The sequence below is a fragment of the Sus scrofa genome, chromosome 13, assembly GCF_000003025.6.
Source record: "Sus scrofa isolate TJ Tabasco breed Duroc chromosome 13, Sscrofa11.1, whole genome shotgun sequence".
In the NCBI taxonomy this organism is placed as follows: Eukaryota; Metazoa; Chordata; class Mammalia; order Artiodactyla; family Suidae; genus Sus; species Sus scrofa.
Window position 1 is genome coordinate 51,034,135 of NC_010455.5, and position 23,991 is coordinate 51,058,125.

The 23,991-nt window shown below is 38.6% G+C and overlaps 1 long non-coding RNA gene across 1 annotated transcript; it reads left to right on the forward strand.

Annotated features, from left to right (window-relative positions):
* LOC110256517 lies at positions 8,010–22,741 on the forward strand. The gene is made up of 3 exons (XR_002338107.1): positions 8,010–8,186; positions 16,334–16,514; positions 22,311–22,741. It is a non-coding gene; the product is annotated as an uncharacterized LOC110256517 (long non-coding RNA).

The window sequence follows — 23,991 nt, forward strand, 5'->3', positions numbered from 1 at the left end:
TATGTCCACTCCTGTGTAATCACGGTCCAGATCAAGATATAAAGCATTTCCAGCCACCCAGGGGAACCAGTATTTTTACCTCTTTTACCGTATAGTTGTTCCTGATTTTCTTTTCTTTTTTTTCTTTTTTCTTTGGTTTTTTAGGGCCGCACCTGTGGCATATGGGAGTTCCCAGGCTAGGGGTCGAATCAGAGCTATATCTGCTGGGCTACACCATAGCCAGAGCAACACAGGTCACCGCATCTCTGACCTATATACCACAGCTCACGGTAATCCCCGATCATTAGCCCACTGAGTGAGGCCAGGGATCCAACCGACATCCTCATGGATACTAGTCAGGTTCACTAACGGCTCAGCAATGATAGGACCTCCCTAGATGTTTCTGGTTTTGAACTCCTTGTAAATGGAATCTACAACACGAACTCTTATGTCTACTTTGTCAGAGGAGCCAGTAAAAGACTGATTTCTCTTCAGTCAGTTATTCTTAGGTGAAATTGAGTCAGAATGCTAGTTTCTCTCTCTCTGTTTGTTTGTTTTGAGACTGAAGAGCAGGTTTATTTTTTGAAAACAGTAACATGCCTCTCCCTCATGAGGTTTTGGGTAGAGTTTTGTCCTCTTTGGAGAAAGGAACATTCATTCAGTCATTTATTCATTCACTAAATATGTATGAAGCATCTACCACATGCCAGGGGCTAGCAGAGAAGGGAGAATAAAGAATAAAGTCAACATGATGACCAACCTTAGGAGTTCACAGTTCAGGGAGAGAGAGACAAAAATCAAGTAGGTGAGCAAATGGTGGTAAGTGCTATGAAGAAAAAGTAAAGGAGGTGATGAAAGAGAATAACAGGGGAGTCAGACTTCTGAAAGGCTTGATAGGGTATGCCTCTGAGAAATTGTAAGCTGAAGACTGGAGGCTGAGAAGAGGCCAGCCAGGTAGAGAGTTAGGCAGAGAGCAGTCTTGGCCAAAGGAACAGCATGTGTACAGGCAAGGTGAGAGAGAAGAGTGCATGGGGAAACCAGGAGCAAGCTAGTGAGCTCATGCTGTATTGAGGGAGGGGGAAGAGAGTGCGAAATGAGAGGGGAGAATTCATAAAGGCAATACACTCCAAGATTCTTTGCAGTTTGCACCTGTAAACTTGACATTGATTTCAGTCCTGAATATATTGTGAACTGGAGTTTGCACTGGATATTTGGGTACAAGGAGGCAGCACATCAAGGGTGTCTTGAGGCCACTGGACAAGGGTGGGCTGTGAGGAACAGAGAAGGTCCTCCAATTTAAATACCGAGACAGAGACCCTATACACATAGTGACTACTTTTTAATCATTATTTTGAGTTTAAAAGAGAAGAACTGAAGGGAGAGACTTCATATTCAAGTCAGGAGGATCCTGATGGGATGGAATTCAGGATTTCTGATATCAGTTTGAAGTCTATGATATCAGTTCAAGTCCAAGTATTTTTTATTTCAAAGTAGTGCCAGAGGAATATTTTATTACTGACATTGTTTAGGCTTGTCAGAGTATGTTCCTAATAAAAAGTAGACAGACTTTTCATTGATTTTACTTTTCTTTTAAAATCCTATACAGAAAATACACCCTTTTATTGCTTATACTCAGACTTAGTACATCCACTTTGATACACCTCTGTTTAGAAACATTGATTTGGGAAATTTTTATTTCAACCATGAGGACAGTTTAAATTTAGAGCTTGAGAAAAAGTTCAGAAAGCACCTTCGATTTTCTAAAATTCACAAGCTCTGGAATTCCACAAGAAAAATATATAATGAAATATAAAGAAAAATTATAAATTCTCACTAAAATCTAATGTAACACTCATTCAACTTTTGATGAGATTGTATTAAGGTGATATCTGATTTATGTAAAATATTAACAAGGATTATTTGTGCTAGATAAAAAGTATCACTGCTAATGCTGTGAATATTTTGAATCATACTCGGAGTATTGATTCTCAAACTTTTTAATCTCAAGACCTCTTTACACTCTAATATTGAGAACTTCAAAGAGCTTTCCATAGAAATTTATAGAAAACAGCACAAATCAGAAACAAATATTCTATTATCCACCAGGGAAATCACATCATCACAAGTCATGGAGCCTCTGGAAAATTCCACTGTGCTCTCAGAAGAGAATGGTTGTAGAAAAGACAAATAATACCTTAGTGTAATAACAAGAGATGTTTTGACTTCCTAAATCCCTAGAAAGAGTGTTGGGCATCCCCTTTGGAAGTTTTTAGACCACACTTTGAGAAATGTTAGCATAGAGGTTGATAATATGGGCTTTAGACAACTGAAGATCACCTCCTAGCTGCACTATTGCTCAGATTCTCTCTTTGAGAATTGATATCTTCAGCTGTAAAATGGGTACAATAATAGTTACCTCACAAGCTAATGTTGAGCAAAAGAGGGTAAATTATTGAGAGTAAATCAGTCTGGAATCTTGGGTTGCAAACAACAAGAAACTCAATCCAACTTAGCTTAAGAAAAACAAGCCCTTATCTTAAAAGGTCCAGAAGGGTTTCGGCTCCAGCTACTGTTTGATCCAGAGTTCATGGGAGCAAGAGGAATCTAGCTCTGTGTCTGGACCCTCCTCTAGATGTTGGCTTTGTCCCCAGAAAGACTCACCTCATCACATAACAATGGCTGCAGAAGTTCTAAGCCCCACAGCCTCATACCATACACTTTAGCTACGTTATCTCTTCTAGAGACTTCCGTGGAAGAGGGAGACAGCTTCTTTTCTCAGTGTGTTTTATTTATATGCCCATTCACAAATCAATCACTGTAATTGGAGGAAAGAAATACCTTTCTTTGAAAGTGGTGGGCGTTCATGCCCAAAAGGTAGAAGTCAATCATACCTAAACCTTATGGCTACAAGTATGGAGTGTTGACTCCCCAAAGGAAAACTGGATGCTTTTTGTGGTAAAGAGAGAGAGAGAGATGCTGAGGGACAAACAAGTGGCCAAATAGTATATAAAGTCTAAAAAAAGAAAAGTAAATTAAAAAAATTAGGAGTTCCCATTGTGGTGCAGCAGCAACGAATCCAGCTAGTATCCCTGAGGTTGCAGCTTTGATCCCTGGCCTTGCTGAGTGGGTTACGGATCTGGCATTGCCATGAGCTGTGGCGTAGTTTGCAGACACAGCTCAGATCCCACATTGCTATGGCTGTGGCATAGGCCAGCAGCTGTAGCTCTGACTTACTGAATGAATGAATAAATAAATAAATAAAATCTAAGACATAGGAGCTATTCAGCAATATTGATATCTTCTTCTTCAAATTCAGAAAGTCTTTTCATGGTCTTTACGTCTGGGATCATCACACTGGTGAACAGCATGAAATGTCTCTGACCTTATAATCGTGTATGGTGGCAGTCATAGAGGAGATACTTGACTCAGTCAAACAATTAGGAAAGCCTGACTCCCACAGAATGTCAATTTCAATAAACATCATTTTAGCCTTTGAGCATTTTGCAGTCCAATAGTGCTGAAAGGGCCAAAGAAAGTGTCTCTAAAGGGAAATAAAAACTGAACTAAAGAAAAATAAATATCCTATTTTGGCAGGGGGATGGGGTGGGGGAGAGCAAACTCAGATGTTTTTGTATGCCAGCTGAGATTCTGGCCATCAAACACTGAAGTGAAAATGTGAGAGTTCACCTCCCATAAATAAGTTGTGGCTCCAGGGAAGACCTGGGTGCCTGAATCAAAGCAGGCTATATTTTCTAATCAGCACTTTTCTTACATGAAAATTCCTAGCTGAGTTATTTTTCTATAAAATGACATTCATTTTGGTGCAAAGGTTTGAACACTTAAAAGGCACACATTGGTAAATGGCACTATTTGGAGAATGTTGATTGATTCAGTATGTGAAAGGATAGGATTTTGACATGTCACAAGTACCTGAACATGAGCATGAGATATACAAAATATTAGCGAGACCAGAGTTGCTATGATGTCTCTAAATGCCATTATTTATCAGTAAGTATAAAGAGGAGCATAAGCTTTTTACCTGCTGGATTTTTGGTCAAGTTTTTATTTTAGGACTTTATGGTAGAAATTCTAAGTGTTTTCTTTTTGCCAGTGGTTTTATTTCTAGTCTAGCCCAGTCTATTTTGTTTCTTCATAAAATCTGCTAGGGCCTAAAGAAGGAAAATGTACTAGATGTGAGAGACTCAAGGGCTGGCCCAATTGAAACTGCCTTCTTGGAGCTCCCATCATGGCTCAGGGGTAATGAACCCAACTAGTACCCCATGAAGACACAGGTTCCATCCCTGGCCTCGCTCAGTTGGTTAAGCCATCCAGCATTGCCATGAGCTGTGGTGTAGGCTGGCAGCTACAGCTCCGATTCAACACTTAGCCTGGGAACGTTCACATGCCAAGAGTACAGCCCTAAAAAGATGACAAAAAAATAAAAATAAAAGATACTCTGCCTTCTCTCTAATGTGTTCTATCTCCCTTTACAATAGATAGCAATAGATAGCTACAAGCAGTTGTGAAGATGGGAAATCTGAAAGAGAATTAATCTGGCCAGCTGTTGATCAAGTTAGCAAACTAATTATAACTTTTTTTGCACATATTTTGTAAGTATTGCATCCTCATTGTAGAAACTTGGAAAATATAGTAATATATGTAGTTTCAATAAGGTCTGTTCTTAATCCTACAAAGCAGAAACAACTGATACTCTTCCTCAATTAAGTTTTGTCTGCTTTGTTCACTTAACATTATATTGTGAATATTCCTGCAAGTCAATAGAAACTCTTCAAAAAGTTATTGACAATGTATTTATTTAAGAGAAAGCATGAAGGATGCATCCTGTTTCACATATAAACTACTTAAAGATAACCAAATAGCCATGATCAATATGTGAAAACTGTTGTTTATAAAAAGAATTCCAGCTAAAAATGTGGAAAGAATAACAGAACTTTTTGAATTACCATTTTGACTCAAGGATCATTAGGGGATGAACCAACTGATGAATGGTTGGAAGGATCAGGCATTGCCACCTGAACTTGCTGATCACCCTTAAGCTAATAAGGATGAAACAACCAGACATTATATGCCAAGATGTGAAGCCATGTAAAGAACACAGCACCACCCATAAAATATTCTTGCTTTAAAAAGAAAAGTCCATAACAACTACAGTGGCTAAAATTTTAAAAACTGATAATACAAAGTGTCGCTGATGGCATGGAGCAACTTCAACTCTCAAACCTTGCTAATGGAAACGTAAAATTGTCAAATATTTTGAAAAGTTGGTAGTTTCTTATAAAGTGTAATGTACACTTATTGTATAGTCTAGCAGTTTCATCCTTAGGTATTTACCTAAAAGAAATGAAACGTGTCCATATAAAAATATGTTTAAGAATGTTCATAACAGCTTTATATGTTAATAGCCCCAAACTGGAAACAAACTGAATGGCCATCCACAAATTTATGAGTAAACAATTTGCAGCATATTCATACAATGGAAGATTACTTGGCATTTAAAAAGAAAGGACTATCACTATATACAATAATGTGGATAAATCTTAGAAACATTAAAAAAATGAAACAAGCCAGATGTAAAGGGGAATATACTATATGATCCCATTAAGAGAAATTCTAGAATTTCCAGAAAATTTGTAACAATTTGCCCAGCAATCAGCAATGTTTGAAAGTCCCCACCTTGGCTTATTGTCATTCATTGAAGCTTACCAGTTTCTAAAATCTATTACTTAGATAGGTAGCAGTGCCTTCTCCATTTTAAAATTTGCATTTCTTTGTTTTCTAGTAAATTTGAGTCTTTTTCATTTTCGTGGGGTTGTTGGAGGTTTTTTTTTTTTTTTTTTTCTGTCTTTTTGCCATTTCTTGGGCTGCTCCCGTGGCATATGGAGTTCCCACGCTAGGGGTCCAATCGGAGTTGTAGCCGCCGGCCTATACCACCGCCACAGCAACACGGGATCCGAGCAGTGTCTGCAACCTACACCACAGCTCACGGCAATGCCGCATTCTTAACCCACTGAGCAAGGCCAGGGATTGAACCTGCAACCTCATGGTTTCTAGTTGGATTTGTTAACCACTGTGCCACGATGGGAATTCCTGTTGGAGTCTTTTTGACCATGGTTTTTTTTTTTTTTTTTTCTATTTCTCTATTACCACCATGCTGCTTTATTTATTGACTTGTGAGAGTTCTTCATATATTAAAGATATAAATAATAATACTTGTGGCAAGCATTTTTTCTCAGTTTGTTCATGTTTTCGTTTTATTCATTTTGAAATACAGAGCCTTTTTCTGTTATAATGGCCAAATGATTGATCAGTTGGGGAGGATTTATTTCATGCTATTATTTCTACAGGCAGAAATACAAAAATACTTGCTTAAACTTTCCTGTAATTTTTTTTTCTTTTAGGGCTGCACCTTCAGCATATGGAAGTTTAATAGTTGCCAACCTATGCCACATCCACAGCAATGCCAGATCCAAGCCACGTCTGTGAGCTATACCATAGCTTATGGGAATGCCGGATCCTTAACCCACTGAGCAGGGCCAGGGATCAAACCCACATCCTCATGGATACTATTTGAGTTTGATTCCACTGAGCCACAAAGGGAACTCCCTCTTGAAATTTTTTATAATTTAATTTTATGTAAACATTTATATTCATTTGGAGTTACTTTGATATTTGATGTCAAATATAACCATTTTTTTTCATACATAGATGATTATGCAGCACGTTTTGGATAATCTGTTCTTCTCTATTGTATGTCCATCAGATATTAAGAACTTATATATAGTAAAATTTATTATTGACTAGATAATTATGACAGGCATTCAGCTATGTGTCTGTTATTATGTGAGTACCACATAGTTTAAACACTTGTTGCTATATATTCTAATATTTAATGACTTATGTATCTATTTACTATTTTTGACTTGTTCCTTGTCTTTCATCATCCATTTCATTCTCCAAACACTTACTAACTATAGTTTGTTTACCAGGTACTGTGCCAAGAAGTGGAGATAGAAATCTGAAAAACTAAACAGGCTGGCTCTGCATTGTAATGTTGAAACATTTAAGTGCAGCAGTAAATAACTAAAATAACTAACCCTTGGTGCTTCCCATGGGCTGGCACTATATAAATATTTTATTTTATTTTTTTATTTAAATATCTTAAATATGCTAACACATTTAATCCCCAAAACAATCATATAAGGTAGGTACTATTCTATTCTTCTTTGGTTATGATGGAAATTAGGCACAGGGAGTAGCTTGCCCAAGGCTTGCAGATTTAGTACGCAGCAGAGCCTAGCTTCAAAACAACTGGAATTCTAGCAACTGGAATGCATTTACACTGCTGGTGAAAATGTAACATGATACAACCACAGTGGAAAATGTTTGATGGTTTCTCATATTTAAACACAGATTTATCATATGGCCCAGCCACTCTCCTCCTAAGTATATACCCCAAAGCATTGAAAATAGATATGCAAACAAATACTTGTTCATGAAGGCTCATAGCAGCACTAGTCACAGCAGCTAAAAGTGGACACCACCCAAATTTCCATCAACTGATGAATGCATAAACAAAATGTAGTATATCCATACGATGGAATATTCTTCAGCCATGAAAGGAACGAAGTCCTACAACATGGATGAACCCTCAATAACAGGCCAAGGGAAAGAAGTCAGACCCAAAATCGGTCACATATTGTTACTGACCCTTCCAATTTAGTTCTCAATAAAGGACCTCCTTGTTTGAGACTGAGATGAAGTTCTGTCCAGAAGCAAAGTCAAGCTTTATTTTTTGATACAAGAATGGAGAGGTGTGAGCTCATGCTTTGGAGCACATTCTGCTGGAAGTGCTGTGGGCAGGGCTGCTTTACTGGGATCTGGAAGGGGGAGAGGCGGGCAGAGTTCTCGCAGGTCCAGCACATGCGCTGCTGCGCTGATCATGTTGCATAAGATCCACCTGCCTTCTGGGAGCAAGCGTCTGCGCTTGGCGGGCCTCCGCCATCTTGAATTGCAGTGGCCTGGGTGGCACGTCCACACCGTCTGCACATGGTCCCCTGAGCTGAGGTGGCAGGCACAGCCATTTCGCCCTAGGAACTCTGGTGTGAAGTGCTGAGGGCCAGACCTCTATACTGGTACCGTGTGAGCAAATGAAACTAGATGAAGCACAAAGGAAAAGGAAAAAACAGGTTAGACTATTTTATTACCTAGATTCTATTTTTATTCCCTGGGAATTGTTAATGGACTTGGCTGGTGATAATATTGATATAATTCTGTTTGTATGAAATATGTAGAATAGATAAATTCACAGAAAGCAGTTTAGTGCAGGCGCTGAAAGGAGGAAGCAATGGGGGAGCTACTGGTTAATGGATACAGGGTTGCTTTTGTGCATTTGAAAATACTTTGTAACTAGAAATGATGGGTTGCGAAATGTTGTAAATATTCTGAATGCTGCTATACACTTTAAAGTGGGTGATTTTAGGAATGTCTGCTGTGGTGCAAAGGGATGGGGATGTCTCTGCAGCATCAACTCTCAGACCGGATCCCCAGCCTGGTACAGTAGGTTAAAGAATCCAGTGTTCCCCCAGCTGTGGTATAGTTCACAGAAGTGGCTCGGATCTGATCCCTGGCCCAGGAATTCCATGTGCTGCAGGGGTGGCCAAAAAATAAAAAATAAAAATAAATAAATAAATAAATAAATAAAAGAAAGAAAAAATGGGTGATTTTATGTTATATCAGCTTTATCTCAATAAAAGGGGGAGCAGTTTCTTATTAAGACTTCTTAATAGAGGTCATAAACCCCAGCTTAGCTGATCCTGGGTGTCAAGTATGGCTTTACAGTGGAGCTGATGCTTGAGCTGGGTTTGGAAGAATGAATAGGGGTTCACAGTTTCTGAAAATTCAAAGGCAGAAAACAGAAGAAGTGAAGGTAATTTGGTGACAACAGCATCTAGGGTAGGTGGGAAAGAGGGAAGTGTCAAGAAATGAGGTTGAAAAATGATATTGAGCCAACATGTATCATGTAACATAATTGTATGTTTTCAAAAGCCACAGATTGGAAATCTCAATTGTCTGAGGGTAGCAATATAAACTCAGGTTGGCTAGGGGCACATTTTTACGGGGTTATCCAAACCTATTTAGCTGCAGAACCCCCATATAATGATGAGCTGCTTATGCATCTCTAGTTGTAGTCTTTGGGCCAGCTTTAAACAACTTCAGACACGTTTTCTACAAATGTATTCATTTGGTGTTGATGTCTCTGAACACATGCAATTTAATTTTTATTTACCTATAGCGGACATCATCAGTGCTCTGTACATATGCCTTTGGCATTGACTGTTTCTATGCCCATCAACCTGACTGTCAAATGCTCATGCCTGAGTCTTCTTGCTCTGGTCATTTTCTTTGCTGCAAGACCTCACACTTTCAATATGCATAGCAGGCCAGAATTTCTGGGAATTAAACCCCTGAGAAGCAGCCTTTAGCAGATGGCTTTTGGGAGTTGCTGGATAGATATCCCAACACCCTCTCCCATTGCATGAGTTAACTCTGGGGTACATTTTCAACCCTGTCTCACAGAGTCCAAGGAAGAATTAATCACTTCTTGCAGTGCTTATTTACTTGATAATGCACCCTTTTTTTCAATTTATTTTATTGAAGTGTAATTGATTTATAATGTTAATTTACACTATACAGCAAAGTAATTCAGTTATACATATATATGAGTTATTTTTCATATTGTTTTCCATTATGGTTTATCACAGGATATTGAATACATATAGTTCCCTGTGTTATGCAGTAGGACCTTATTGTTTATCCATTCTATGTATAATAGTTTGCATCTGCTAATCCCAAACTGCCAAACCATCCCTTCCTCCTCACTCCACACCTAGCAACCATAGGTCTGTTCTCTAGCTCTGTGAGTCTTTTTCTTTTTCTTAGATAAATTCATTTGGGTCATATTATAGATTCCACATGTAAGTGATATAATATTTGCCTTTCTCTTTCTGACTTATTTCACTTAGTGTGAGAATCTCTAGTTGCATCCATGTTACTGTGAATGGCATTGTTTCATTCTTTTTATAGCTGAGTAGCATTCCAGTGTGTGTGTGTGTGTGTGTGTGTGTGTGTGTGTGTGTGTGTGTGTGTATGTATATACCACAAATATATACCATATCTTTATCCATTTCTCTGTTGATAGACATTTAGGTTGCTATTGTGAATACTGCTGCTATGAACATGGGTAGATAATGTACCCTTCTTTTGTTGCTTTTATCGTTGTTGTTGTTTGTTTTGCTTTTTTTTAGGGCCGCATATATGGCATATGGAGGTTCCCAGGCTAGGGGTTGAATAGGAGCTGTAGCTGCAGGCCTATGGCACAGCCACAGCAATGCAGGATCCGGGCCTTATCTGTAAACTTTCCTGCAGCTCACTGCAGTGCTGGCTCCTCAACCCACTGAGCCAGGCCAGGGATTGAACCCACATCCTCATGGATGCCATTCAGGCTTGTATCACTGAACTCCCGATAATGTACCCTTCTTTATTCATCCCTTTCTCTTTTTTTCCTACTTCTCCACTCCCCTACTTGCCTTCAAATCCTTTAGGATTTTGTCTGCTCAAGTAAAACCCCAAATATATTTTAATGCATTCATTTTCTCAGTACATCATTCAGAGTCTTATCAGAAAAAGAGAATCCCTGGAGTTCCCGTCGTGGCGCAGTGGTTAACGAATCCGACTAGGAACCATGAGGTTGCGGGTTCGGTCCCTGCCCTTGCTCAGTGGGTTAACGATCCGGCGTTGCCGTGAGCTGTGGTGTAGGTTGCAGATGTGGCTCGGATCCCGCATTGCTGTGGCTCTGGCGTAGGCCGGTGGCTACAGCTCCGATTCAACCCCTAGCCTGGGAACCTCCATATGCCGCGGGAGCGGCCCAAGAAATAGCAACAACAACAACAACAACAAAAAAAGACAAAAGACAAAAAAAAAAAAGAAAAAGAGAATCCCTCCTAGGTATTTCAAACATAGGGCTTTAATACAAGAAATTGGTCATCAAGAGAAAATGGGTGATACTCAGATATCGGAAGCTCCTTCTGTCTTGAAACCAGTAGCCTACATTGGACCTAAGCAAAATAACACTCAGGGAAATCTTTATTGACTTCAAGACAAAGCAACAACCTCCTACTACCTGCTATTCACAGCTCTCCTTTGTTTTAGTTTAACTTTCATTTCTGTGAATATTTGATTCATGTCTATGTTCCTAATTTACAAATCCAAGAGAGTAGAAACAACATCTGTGTTTTGATCATACGTGTATCCCCAAAGCCAAGCACAATATCTGGCACTGAATAGGAGCTCTCTAAATGGCTGGTAGAAGAAATGACTGGATCAATATTGTGCTGAGCTGGCTTACACCAGCTCATGAAGACTAGTTGTGCAGTTTTCTTCTTAACCTCCTAACATATTCAGTGATATTGGGTTGGCAGTTTAAGATTGAACGTTGTAGGAGTGTTTACACCATAGAAATTAGCAAACACTGCAAATAATGGCTGTTTTGTTTGCAGAACTAGTTCTTTTTTAATAAAAAAAAAATTTGGAGTTCCCATCATGGCGCAGTGGTTAATGAGTCCGACTAGGAACCATGAGGTTGCAGGTTCAACCCCTGGCCTCGCTCAGTGGGTCAAGGATCCGGATTGCCATGAGCTGTGGTGTAGGTTGCAGACGTGGCTTGGATCCCACATTGCTGTGGCTCTGGCATGGGCTGGTGGCTACAGCTCTGATTAGACCTCTAGCCTGGGAACCTCCACATGCTGCGGGAGCAGCCCTAGAAAAGGCAAAAAAAAAAAAAAAAAGAAAAAAAAAAGAAAAAAAATTTAAGTATAGTTGATTTACAATGTTGTGTCAATTTCTGCTATATAGCAAAGTGACCCGGTCACATATATACATTAAAATATATATATATTTATCTTCACACACACACACGCATGCACTTATATATATATGTATATGTGTATATATATATATATTTATTTACAAATTCTTTTTCTCATATTATCTTCCATCATGTTCTGTCCCAGGAGATTGGATATAGTTCCCTACGTTCGACAGCAAGACCTCATTGCTTATCCATTCTACATGCAATAGTTTGCATCAGCTCATCCCAAACTCCCAGTCCATCCCACTTCCTCCCCTTCCACCTTGGCAACCCGAAGTCTGTTTTCCATGTCTGTGATTATGCTTCTGTTCTGCAGATAATTTCATTTGTGCACATTTTAGATTCCACATATGCGATATCACATGGTATTTGTCTTTCTCTTTCCGACTTCATTTAGGATGAGAGTCTCTAGTTATATCCATGTTGCTGCAAATGGCATTATTTCATTATTTTTATGGCTGAATAGTATTCCATTGTGTAAATGCACCACATCTTCTTCATCCATTCATCTGTCAATGGACATTTAGGTTGTTTCCAGGTCTTGGCTATTGTGAATAGTGCTGCAGAAAACAAAGGGCTGAACTCATCTTTTTGAACTGTAGTTTTGTCTGGATATATGCCCAAGAGTGGGATTGTGGGGTGCATGTATCTTTTTGAATTGTAGTTTGTCCAGATATATGCCAGGAAGTGGGATTGCTGGATCACATGTTAGGTCTCTAAAATCTCCATACCATTTTCCATATGGTTGTGCCAGTTTACATTCCCACCAACAGTGTAGGAGAGCTCCCTTTTCTCCACACCTTCTCCAGTATTTGTTATTTGTAGACTTATTAATGATGGCCATTCTGACTGGTATGAAGTACCTCATTGTAGTTTTGATTTGCATTCCTCTAATAATTACTGATGTTGAGCATTTTTTTTCATGTGCCTGCTGGCCATCCTTATGTCTTTTTTGGAGAAATGTTTATTTAGGTCTTCTTCCCATTTTTCAACTGGGTTGGGATTTTTGTTGTTGTTGTTGAATTGTATGAGTTGTCTATATATTTTAGAGATTAAGCCTTTGTTTGTTGCATCATTTCCGTAGACTGTCTTTTCTTTTTAATGGTTTCCTTTGCTGTGCAAAAGCTTGTCAGTTTGATTAGATCCCATTTGTTTATTTTTGTTTTTATTTCTATTGCTTTGGGAGACTGACCTAAGAAAACATTTGTATGGTTGAGGTCAGAGAGCATTTTGCCTATGTTCTTTTTTTAGGAGTTTTATGGTGTCTTGTCTTATGTTTAAGTCTTTATTTTTTTGCATAGCATGAGAATGTGTTGGAGAATTAGTCCTTAAACATTTATCAGCATACGACTAACTGAATCCTATCTAATGATGCAACATACACAATGCATCCATTTCCATAGCTCAATTATCATGACTTTTATGACAGTCTTAGCATCTGGCTGCATGATTGGTCGTGTAAATTCAAGGATGTCTACTGTAGATTATCTTTATCCCATTATTTAACAAATAGAAGGTCAGAAATAGCAAATTGGGTCAGCAACATGGTCATTATCTCCACCATTCATGGACACGTGGTTCTGGCCCCACAGCCTGCCCAGCAGCACATAGGACTCACAGAGGCATCCAGCCAAGTTGTATTTCAAATTTCTGTAAGCCCAGGCATGTGCTAATGTGACTCCAATCTTTCTGTAGATTCAGTATTTTAACATGGATTTATTTTTGTGCATAAGAAGTGAATGCTTTCCATGGGAGCCTCAGTTTCTGCTCTGTAACCTTTTCTAAGCACCAAGGAATACCATAGAGAAAATAGTAACTTCACCTACATGAATAAAATTGAAATTACTTTAAAAAAATTTTTTTAGGGCTCTACCTGTGTCAAATGGAAGTTCCTGGGCTAGGGGTCAAATGTAAGCAGCAGATGCCTGCCCAGACCACAGCTCACAGCCACACCAGATCCTTTAACCCTCTGAGTGAGGCCAGAGACTGAACTCACATCCTCATGGATACTAGGTGGGTTCTTAACCCCTGAGCCACAATGAGAGCTCCTTAAATTACTTTTAAGAAAGGGAAGGGTTTGTGAGCATTAGAATATCTCATAAGGCTGCTGTTCGAACCAGTCTTTGCAGTTAGGTTGTAAAAGCATATTTTAGAAAGTGAGGAAATGGTTTAATATATTTTAAATTTAAAACCTGATCTCTCTTCTCATTTCCATACCATAGAAGAACTAGAAAAATACACATAAAAATTTTCTCCCACAATCTCTCTGTGACAGTCTCACCAGTTTTTTTTTTTTTTTCTTATTTTTTGGTACTAACCAGTATAAATATTAGATTTGTAATCAGAAAAAGTATATTATGGAGTTCCCTTCATGGCCCAGTGGTTAACAAATCCAACTAGGAAGCATGGGTTGCAGCTTCAGTCCCTGGCCTTGTTCAGTGGGTTAAGGGTCTGGCATTGCCATGAGCTGTGGTGTAGGCCGCAGATGTGGCTTGGATCTGGTGTTGCTGTGGCTCTGGCATTGCTGTGGCTCTGGCGTAGGCCGGCAGCAACAGCTCCGATTAGATCACTAGCCTGGTAACCTCCATATGTGGTGGATGCGGTCCTAGAAAAGGTACAAAGACAAAAAAAAAAAGAATAAGAAAAAAAAAAGAAAAATTATATTATGAACTAAGATGCAGCAGACATTTTTTTTCCTTAGCATCCCCTTCCACGTCATGTAAAATTAGTAGGGATGTCACCATTGTGGTCTTTCTACCTTGCCTTTATGGGTGAGCACATAGTCAAGTCTGAGCCAATCACAGCACCACTTCCTCCTAACTCAGTGATCCACCCAGGGGTAGACATATGATCCCTGGGAAGCACCAAGACAGGTCCTTCCATGTGGCTTGACAAATGAATACTGGGAGACAGAAAATATCTCTCTCCCTTTTGAATTGTGAGCTATAGGGATATAGATCTGGGCTGTGAGAAGTTTTCTTCCCTTACTTGTGGAAGTTATCTTTCTGAGAATGAAGCCAAAATACCACACACACACAAAAAGAAATGAGACCTGAGCAGTAGCAGTGTCTAACAACATTGTTTAATCTCCTGGATTCCGCTATTCCTGAGGCCAAAACCATTATTGGACTTACATGAGCCAATGAACTTGCTTGTGGCTTAGGCTGCTTTCAGCCAGGATTCTCTCATTGGCAATTGTAACTATTTTTACTGCAAACAAAACAGAAAGACTGTGTGTTATGGCCAAAGATCAAAGTGGGTGAAATCTTATGTTATTTTACACAATCTACAGTACAAATATGGTCATTTTAATTAAGCTTTAATTTTCACATCAGTCTGTATAAGAGCAATCCTTTATCACTAAATCTTGAATCCAATGTAACAAATCAGTTATTGAGTATCAGTTTTCTCTGGTTAGTTAAGTGCTAGGATCCACACAGGTAAATGTGAAGGTTTCCATCTTTGTGGAACTTTTAATTAAATGAAATGGTTGGACAAGAAGAATGAAGATGAGGGGGAAGGGAGGAGAGAGAGAGAGACCTGTATAGTAGTGGTAGCCAGATTTGCATGCTAATCCTACCTTTGGAATTAATTTAAATGAGCACTTTTTTATGTGTCTCTTTTTCTCCAAATTATAAAATGAAGGGGTTCAGTAATTATCAAAGTATAGTCTAAGATCCTCTGGGTTCTCCATGAACCTTTCAGGGGGTCTATGAGATTGAAACTATTTTCATAGTAACATCAAAACATATTTGCTTTTTACAATCATTCTCTCAAAAATGTAAAGGTTTCCCAAATTGCATGATAAGTGATGACATCATCACTTTAACAGATAATGGAAATATTCTTGTATATTCTTCTGATGTCTATACTTTTTGCAGGTAGTAGGTTTAAGGTGTAAGTGTATATCTTCGGAGATGAACTCAGTTTGTTCTCATTACTCCTATTGTTCTCTCACTAGCAACCATAACCTCACTGATGTCTAATAATTTATTTCAAAATTCCTGAAGTTCCCTTGTACACACACAATATGCACCGGAAATGAGCATATTTTGTTGTCTTGTTTTTAAATACTATAATTTTTTAAAAACTCAATTTAAAGTTTTACTTAAATTATTTTAGAATTTATATTTTATTCTAGAATGAAAGAATATTTATATTTTCTTGTATTTAAAGATGGATCATTGACTTAAAAAAAGAGATATTAGAAGACATGTTTTCTGAACCCACAACCACACTGTCTAAAGATGCTGAAAAAGATGAAACTGATCACCAGACAATCCTCTGCCTCATGGAAGGGAGGAATATCTTGCAAAGAAACTGGGGAGAACTGTAAATCAGAAACAAAAATATAATGTGAGCCATATTTATAGATGTTAATTTACATTATTGTGGTTTGTACAACAGGACATTTCAAGTAGTATTTCGGTGCCAATTGAGACATCACTTTGAAAGGAAGCATTAAGAGGTTGAAGAAAAAAGAACTGAATATTTTAAGAATTGATGTGATGAGCTCTTTAAAAGTCAGAAACTGTTTGTTGCACATCTTTAAACTACACATGGAACAGCTATTGGTGCATCTTACAGGGTGAGTAATTCATTGGTCAGAGAAACACACACAACAGCTGACAAACAAATAAATCCTCTACAGTTGACATTGCTTAATGCCAGCTGCCTGAAAAGTCAGGTTGCAGTTTCATTTTCCAGTGATACAGTAACTCATCTATTAAAAAAATTAGCCTAGAGATCACGCTAATATCTCATCTGCAAACTTTCATTATATCTTATAAATGGATGAACCTAAAGATGAACTGGACTTGCTATTTTGCTTACATTGTGTGCATCAGCTCGTTATCACAAAGTATCTTTTTTGGTGAATGCTCAGCAACAAATACAGAAAGGGCTAAAATATTCAAATTTTAAGTATTTTTTTTTTGGATTTCACAGTTTAGTCCTGGTACAATAGTTTTGACATTTACATGTCTGATGCAAAAGCAATGCACTTTAGCATTAGGGCTGTGGCAGCAAACCTCTATCAATCATCAAATTCTTCACTACCACACAATCACAGGAACAAATAGCAATAATTAAAAAAATAAAAACAATAGGAGTTCCCGCCCTGGTGCATCAGGTTAAGGATCTTGCATTGTCTGCAGCCCCTTGGGTCACTGCTGAGGCATGGATTTGATCCGTGGCCTGGTGCAAAGGGTCAAGAATCCAGCAGTGCCACAACTGTGGCATAGGTTGCATCTGCAGCTTGGATTTGATCCCTGGCCTGGGAAGTTCCATGTGGTGCCAGTGCAGCTAAAAATAAAATTAATAAATAAATAAAAAGTCTTTTTAAATTAAACAAATAAATCATAATAAAAAATGAAAATAATAAATGCCAGTTTCACTTGAGTGTTCTTGACAAAGCAAATTGTTAATTTTATTAAATACCAACCCTCAGTATTCCTTGAGACAAAATGGGAAATATGCATGAAGCATTTTTCCTAATTTTGAAGTACCATAGTTGTCTTGAGGAAAAGCACTTGTGCAGTTTTTGAGTTATGAGCTGAACAAACTGATTTTTTTCATGGAACAGGATCTCTATTTGAAAAACTGCTGACAGACAAACCATGATTATCCAAACTTGGATATTTGGCAGATATTTTCTTGAAAATGAACTGTTAGACTGTCACATCAAGGAAAACAACTGACAGTATTTGTTGCCAGTGACAAAATTCAAGATTTTACATGAAAATGAGAATTTTGAAAAAATTTATAAGCACCACTGTGAGCTCAATACCATGAGTCTGATGCCATAGATGTTTCTAATGAAATTGGTGGTAATGTTTACATATGTGGTTTTTGGTATTTTAATGGAATCTGCAATATTTGGAAGATCTGCTTAACTCAGTGAACCAGTGTTTTCTATGATGAATCCATGATGTTATAAAATCATACATGGTTAAAAGATCCACTCAAAGTTCAAGGTAGACCAATGGATTATAATGCAACAAAATACTTAGCTTAATGAAACAAAGTTCATTGATACATCAGATTCCACATTGAAACTAATCTTTCAGAAACTACCTCTTGTCCTTTCATGGTGATAACAAAGTGAGAGCAAGTTCCATAGCCTAAGACCATTTCATGCTTTTTCTTGCATCATTCCTGCTAAAATACCATTAGAAAAATAAAGCATACAATATACTTTATTTATCATATCTCATGAAATGCCCCTCTCAGAAGTAGCTGGAATAGGGACACTTAAGAATCCAACACCACTTGGAAGCTGGCTAAGCCAGGGCTCTCATCAAAACAGTCTCCAGTTCTTCTAACCATATCATGTGCTTGCAAAGACCCATCTTGTAAGAGAACCGTATTACCAGTAGAATTACATTTCATATAGGAAATCTTAATTCACCAATTGCTTTTATTATGTACACTTAGATAATCTCTAAGGTATCTATCCCAAAAGGAAATCCTAACTTGAGGATCAATAGATTCGTCTTTTTGCCAAATCCAGCCAACTGGTGATAGCTATCTGGATTCACCAGTCTGTGAAGGATCTGAAGCCAGAGAGGAATCGGTGTTGGCAGAAATGTCTGCTATGGCTGAGCACAGAGGGGGGAATGGTATATGTGTGCCATTTTTAAGGTGGCTTGTTTTTGCCTTCAAGATCTTACTGAAAAAGCAGTCTTCTCTTATATGAGATGCACGTAAGAAATATTATTGAAAGAGGTGTACATATTTTGCAACTATGCAAAATAAGATGTAATGATTTAAACAGAAATAAGCAGCACTTATTGAACTAACTTTGTAAGCACAAACCAAACAGTCGCAAATGTTTCATTCATTCACTCAAGAAACATTTTTAGGAGCCTGCCTTGGTCATGCAGGTCCTAGGGAAACCAGTTGTAAAACTTGTTCCATGTCCCCAGACACTGTACAATCTAAGCTCCAAAAATGTAAAACCTTACTTTCTATAGAAGGGATAGCCTGGTCTTAGGTAAGTTTTCAAAATGAAAGTGATCTAATAGGATTAATATTATGGAATTATCTGACCCGAAAGCAGCCTTTTAATATTCGCAATAGCTTTCTGTTCCAAGACTTTGCAGACTCATGGCACAGGCCCTGAAGGAAATTGTATGCACACATTCAATTACCTTTATAGGTACAAATTATCCATTGCTCCTCTCTCTAATGAAAATATGACATGTTTACTTGCCTGAAATGAGGCCCATTATCCTCTGTAGCAGATGTGTAGCTGGATGGGTTGACATCAAATCCTGAGCTCTGACGGCTGCTATCCCTCTGTTTTGACATGTCTCCTGGCTTGTAATTCCTTCTTGAGTTACAAACAGAAGGATTACCCGTGGTAGTGTTCACACTGCTTGTGCAGTATGTGGTGGGTGATTTCTACACTGTAATTAATATTTTGGATCCTCACTCGTTGATCTGGCAAAGGAAAAATAGTAGCACATATTTGACAGTTGCAGTCCTGACTGGCCAAGCTAATTGTGTTGGAGGGAAGTACCTGTTCCCCAAAGTCTGTCCTGGTGACTTGGGACATGATCAAGTCTTTACTACACCAGTCATGACTGTACCACAGCGTGTGTTATCTCACCTTTGCAAAGGTCTTGAAGAAATCCACTGCAAAGTAGTGAACAAACATAATAAAAAATTTCTAGGATGTTTTCCATTGAGCCTGCTGTGTTTGTCCATACAGTACTGTTTAGCCATCAGAGGAACAGGAATACAAATAGGCAATAGGAAAGATAACAATCCATTGCAATAACAAAATCATCTTGAGTTGCCTTTTTGTTAAAACTTCCCCATTGGTCTTTGTGTCTGGAAGGCTGCCTGCTTGGAGACAAGGGCATGGGCTTTGTGGTTGAACAGCCATGGATTCAAATTCTAGTTCCCCATTTACTGTGTGTTCTTAGGCAAGATGTTTAACCTGAATAAGCCTCGTTTCTTATCTATGAAATTATGCTAGTGATACTTCCTGGGGCTGTTGTAAAGGGTAAATTACATATTAGACTCAATATGATTGGCACCAAGCTGGTACTCAATGGATGTTTTTATCCTTCCTCTTGAATCTGTATCACTTTATAGAATTTTGATGATAAGGGGAGTTTTTATGGAATCACCAAGTTTTTACATTTTAAAAAATTATTTCAGTGCCTTTGATAACTAAAGACTGGTTGTTTGGTTTTTGGTACAAGGTAAAACATTGACATGAAATGTTTTCATCCTTTGCACTATTTTTAACATTATATCTGTGACAATTATTTCTCCTCTCTCTCACCACTTTCTGCTCTTTAAAGTAGACAAACACTCACTTTTGCAAAGGTCTTGAAGAAATCAAGCCACAGCTATTTATCTTCCCCTTTGCTGCTGGTGGGGTGATGGGCTGTGTACAGTGCAGTTGTGACTGAGAGGAGCAATGACCTATCATTCCTTTCATCCAGCTTAGGAGGCCCCTCTGTCTTTTGGCCACTGACTCCAGCTGCTGCTCTCAAGTCTTTACTGGGCAGAGCAGTGGTGGTTTTAGAACACACATAGGAGATGAAGGCCATTCATTTGTCTAGTTCTTTCATAGAACCTTGGTCATTTTTACTCTGGCCAAAGGCTGCATGATTGGGGTAAGCCACATGGTGTTTCACCAACACGGCCAACCTCTGTGGTGCATAACAACCAACTGTCAGCTCTGGCTGCTGCCCATCTCTCAGCAGGGCAAAAAGAATCATTTCAGGCAAAGATGCTAGAAATGTCTGTGAAGAAGGGACATGGAGAGTCTTAGTTTCACATAGAATAAGCAACAGAACATTCCTCCTCTCTGCTCCCTAAATAGGGATGATCCATAGTATCTCAATATTCAAAGGGGATTGGTTGAGGCTGAGTGTAGCCAGGGGCTACTCTGGGGACCAGGGTAGGGGGATGGGGTGTGGGGGTGGGAAGGAAGTGATGTGAGAGATGGTTTCTAAAGCATCAGGAGCCAATGGGAGCTTGAGAGTGTCCCAGATGTATCCAGTGTCAACCCTTCTCAGTCTCCCTCAGTGGGGATGAGGTGGGTTGGAAGGGATACCTCTGCACAAGTTGGAAAACAGCCTGAAAACCCATTATTCATGTTTTCAGCAAAAACAATTCTTAAGTTGTACAATTAATTGTTCATATTTTGGCAAAAAGTATTCTTAGGGAGAAATTCCCGGCAAGTGGCTTTTATTTCTGTATTTTTTTTCCCTAGTGAATTTCAAAGTAGGGTATTTATAGCTTCTCACTGTTTTCATGAGTATAATTTTGTTTTTTAAGTGCTGCATTAGGCTTTCAGAGAATTTGTATTATTGTTGCTGTGGGCAGTGGAAAGAGTATAGAGTTTAAAGCCAAAAAGATCATGGTTCAAATCCTGGCTCGGCTACTCTCTTTATTATGTGAAAAAACCTCTCAGAATTCTATTTTTTGGAGATTTTATTTCTTCCTCTATAAAATGGTGACAACACTATTCTAGTGACTTACATTGTTTGTATATCCTGGATCCTTTCCTTTGTGGGCTATCTCGTCCCACCCACTGTTCATAAGATTCAGAAAGAGTTAACTACATGATAGGTTGGAAAATTATCTAACCTTGGCCAAAAGCTTCATCTTCCTGGCCATGATCATTATTTCAGGAACATGATCCAGGCCATGTCAAGGAACATCCACCAAGGGACTTTTCTGCCAAATCCATTAGGAAAATACCCCTTCTTCCTCTGGGGTTGCAAGTAGGATGACCAGTTCATCTGTATTTGCCCAGGACTTGCTCAGTTTTAGCAGTGAAGGTCCCCACATCCCAGGAAACCTCTTAATCCTAGATACAACAACATGATTGGTCATTCAAATCACAAGCTGTAAGAATGATTTAAAGCTGGAGTTGCTACAAGAGGCTTCATGGAAAAGTTGTCTCTGCAATGGATCCATCACACAGAGGAAAACAGTTGAGAGATGGAGGGGGAGAATCAAAGATCACATTTGAGCCCTTGGGCCCATAACTAACCTTGCTGTAACTCAGATGTGTTAGGTAACTTTGACTGGTTTACTTCCCAGATAAATAGACTTTTGCTTGAACTTGTTCATATGGGCACTCTGTCATTTGCAATCAAGAATCTTTATTATCATAGTCATGGAATATTGTCAAATTTTAACCTGATTAATGCAGAGCACCAGGCACTGAGAGGGAGAGGCTCCAGAATTTTCATCATAGCTCTGGCTAAGGGCAAACGTGACCTTGACTTACCATCCATCCCTCCTTATATCCATGACCTTTACCATGTAATTCTAGTGACCTCCCACTCTGACATGTCATTTCTCTGACTGATGGATATTATCTCTGGCTCTTTCTTTCTTTCATCCTGAGAAGAATATGACTGAAATTTTCTGTTAGAAGATGAAACCCGTGGAGCAGAGCTGATCAGCCAGTAGCCAGCTGAACCCGACAGACTCATGAAGTAAATTGATTGGCCATAGAGTTTGGGGAGAATTTATGCAGTCCTTTTGTGGCCATAGATAACCAACAAAAAGGCTAATCATGGAATGCTTACTATGTGCTGGGTGAAGTTCCTGGAGATTTTCATGTATTGTATCATTAATCTTCACGACAACTTACTAATATAGTAGTAATTCCACTTTACAGATGAAAAAAACTGAGGCACAATGAAGTTAAGAAACTTTGGTGCAGAAGAGCCAGGCTCAAAGAGAAGCAGTCTTATTTCAGAGCATTTTTTACCACCATGCCTTAATCTTGGTCTTTACTATTCTGCTCATCATGTGCACAATATAAATCAGTATTTGAGACTGCAAGCCATGATTCACTGAAGGGTCATTAAATCAATTGATTGTGTCATAACCAGCACTTTAAAGTGGAATTGATTGAATAGAAAGTATCAGAGTATTGTTTCATGAAACATAGGTTTATTTTATATATATATATATATATATATATATATATATTCATATCAATGCTTGTACATCCTGAGCTACTTTGTAAAATGTATTTCTCACTGTAAATCATAGTTAAAAAACCCTGAAAGCCACTACAATGAATATTAGCCGTTCCTATTGTTATTCCTAAATGCTTTCATTAGCTAAATATTGTTTGTGCCAAGTTTGTTTTTATCCCACTCCCTACCCACACAGCACTGGTTCTTAAAGAGCAGTTTCCTGATCTTCCAAGAACAGAGGCAGTGATGTTCTCATAACATAGCCTCTTTAGATCTGTCATATTTCAGATGTCGCCATCTGAGCATGCTTTTTTTGCTCTAAGGGGACAGGAAATCCTGTCACTGTGTGAACCCAGGAGATTCCTTTGAACTGAACGAATATTCTCCAACAGACCCAGTCAGATCCATAAACATAAACCACGCAGGGTAACTCCACCCCCAAAAGACAGTGTATTGGCTGGAGAGGCAGACTTTTAAATTGAAGTTTGTAGGTTGCCATTTTCCCTCTAGAGGCCTCTGGTGGCTTAAATGTGTTAATCAGTCTGGGAGCTCTGTAACTAAAATTTATATCCAGTCATGTACACTCTGAGGAGTCATTAAAATCAATGCTGTAATTGATAGGTAGTGAAGAGCCATTTTGGGTGCATAATTTTTTCCATTTAGTCTCTATTAAATAGTGCCAACCAAGCAGAAAAGATAGGAAGAGATGTGAAAGGTAAAAAAATATGACATAAATAATTCTTCTCGTCAATCTTGGTGTCTCCCATTCAGGGGACCCAAAAGGCTATAGCCAGCACTTTCTGTCTTCATTGATACAGAATCCTCTTGTGTAGATGGGCCTCTTTGACAACTCTATTTTGAAATTCTGTTTAGACCAGTATAATGAGTATATGATAGAAAATGTAGAATACTGTCAGGATGATGTCTGCATATTGCATCTTCATGTGCAAAGCAATCAGGGAGCTAAATTAAAGGAAATTGACTTTGCTTCCTATGAGGAGGTGTTTTGACATTTACATTGACAGCTATGTAATGAAATGCCAGTGTTTTGGTGATCAGGGTGGCACCTTGCACCATAGGCACTTGGGTTTTTATTGCCTA